Source organism: Arachis duranensis, chromosome 6 (genome assembly GCF_000817695.3).
Source record: "Arachis duranensis cultivar V14167 chromosome 6, aradu.V14167.gnm2.J7QH, whole genome shotgun sequence".
NCBI classification, from domain to species: Eukaryota; Viridiplantae; Streptophyta; class Magnoliopsida; order Fabales; family Fabaceae; genus Arachis; species Arachis duranensis.
The window spans coordinates 61,571,258-61,573,895 of record NC_029777.3 but is presented as its reverse complement, the minus strand read 5'-3'; positions in this window follow the sequence as shown (position 1 = coordinate 61,573,895).

Genomic DNA, 2,638 nt, shown 5'->3' with positions numbered 1-2,638 from the left:
CAAATCAACACCTCCCTAGGAGAATTGAGTTCCAACATGGGACAACTAAGGGTGGAGTACCAAGAACATTCCATTATCCTCCATGAAATTAGAGAAGATAAAAGAATCATGAGAGATGAGCAACAAAGGCAAGAAGAGACATTGAGGAGCTCAAGCACTCCATAAGATCTTCAAGAGGAAGAACAAGCCATCATCACTAAGGTGGACCCATTCTTTAATCTCCTTGTTCTTTATTTTTCTATTTTTTTTGAAAATTATGCTTTATGTTTTATTTATGTTTGTGTCTTATGATCATTAGTGTCTTAGTGTCTATGCCTTAAAGTTATGAATGTCTTATGAATCCATCACCTTTCTTAAATGAAAAATGTTCTTAATTGAAAAAGAGAAGAATTGCATGAATTTTGAATTTTATAACAGATTAATTATTTTGATGTGGTGGCAATACTTTAACTTCTGAATGTATGCTTGAACAGTGCATATGTCTTCTGAATTTGTTGTTCATGAATATTGGCTCTTGAAAGAATGATGAAAAAAAGAGACATGTTACTGAGGATCTGAAAAATCATAAAAATGATTCTTGAAGCAAGAAAAAGCAGTGAATACAAAAAAAAGAGAGAGAAGAAAGCAAGTAGAAAAAGCCAACAGCCTTTTAAACCAAAAGGCAAGGGTAAAAATAAAGTCATGATCCAAGGCAAAAAAAAAAGAGTGTGCTTAAGAGCCCTGGACAACTCTAATTGGGGACTCTAGCAAAGCTGAGTCACAATTTGAAAAGGTTCACCCAGTTATGTGTCTGTGGCATGTATGTATTCGGTGGTAATACTGGAAGACAGAGTGCTTTGGGCCACGGCCAAGACTCATAAAGTATCTGTGTTCAAGAATCATCATACTTAACTACGAGAATTAATAACACTATCTGGATTCTGAGTTCCTATAGAAGCCAATCATTCTGAATTTCAAAGGATAAAGTGAGATGCCAAAACTGTTCAGAGGCAAAAAGCTAAAGGCCCCGCTCATCTAATTAATACTGATCTTCATAGATATTTTTGGAATTCATTGCATATTCTCTTCTTTTTATCTTATTTGATTTTTAGTTGCTTGGGGACAAGCAACAATTTAAGTTTGGTGTTGTGATGAGCGGATAATTTATACGCTTTTTGGCATTGTTTTTAGTATGTTTTAGCTAGTTTTTATTATATTTTTATTATTTTTTAGTTAAAATTCACTTTTCTGGACTTTACTATGAGTTTGTGTGTTTTTCTGTGATTTCATGTATTTTCTGGCTAAAATTGAGGGACCTGAGCAAAAATCTGATTCAGAGGCTGAAAAGGACTGCAGATGCTGTTGGATTCTGACTTCCCTGCACTCAAAGTGAATTTTCTGGAGCTACAAAAACCAAATTGGCGTGCTCTCAATTTCTTTGGAAAGTAGACATCCTAGGCTTTCCAGCAATGTATAATAGTCCATACTTTACTCGAGATTTGATGGCCCAAATAGGCGTTCCAAGTCAGCTCAAGAATTCTGGCGTTAAACGCCGGAACTGGCACAAGAATGGGAGTTAAACGCCCAAACTGGCACAAAGGCTGGCGTTTAACTCCAAGAAAAGTCTCTACACATGGAAGCTTCAATTCTCAGCCCAAGCACACACCAAGTGGTCCCGGAAGTGGATTTTTATACTCATCTTTGTAAACCCTAAGCTACTAGTTCTCTATAAGTAGGACCTTTTGCTATTGTATTTTCATCTTTGGATCACTTTAGATCTTTTGATCATCATTGGACGTCTAGTTCTTAGATTATGGGGGCTGGCCTCACGGCCATGCCTAGACCTTGTTCTTATGTATCTTCAACGGTGGAGTTTCTACACACCATAGATTAAGCTGTGGAGCTCTGTTGTACCTCGAGTATTAATGCAATTACTATTGTTCTTCAATTCAATTCAGCTTATTCTTGTTCTAAGATATTCATTTGCACCCAAGAACATGATGAATGTGATGATTATGTGACACTCATCATCATTCTCACTTATGAACGCGTGCCTGACAACCACCTCCGTTCTACATGCAAACAAGGCTTGAATGTTTATCTCTTGGATTTCTTAATAAGAATCTTCGTGGTATAAGCTAGAATTGATGACGGCATTCAAGAGAATCCAGAAGGTCTAAACCTTGTCTGTGGTATTCTGAGTAGGATTCAAAGATTGAATGACTGTGACGAGCTTCAAACTCGCGATTGTGGGGCGTTAGTGACAGACGCAAAAGAATAACTAGATTCTATTCCGACATGATCGAGAACCGACAGCTGAATAGCTGTGCTGTGACAGAGCACGTTGAACATTTTTACTGAGAGGACGGGACTGTAGCCATTAACAACGGTGATGCCTAACATACAACTTGCCATGGAAGGGAGTAAGAAGGATTGGATGAAGACAGTAGGAAATCAGAGAGACGGAAGGGACAAAGCATCTCCATACGCTTATCTGAAATTCTCACCAATGAATTACATAAGTATCTCTATCTTTATCTTTATGTTTTATTCATACATCATCCATAACCATTTGAATTTGCCTGACTAAGATTTACAAGATGACCATAGCTTGCTTCATACCAACAATCTCCGTGGGATCGACCCTTACTCGCGTAAG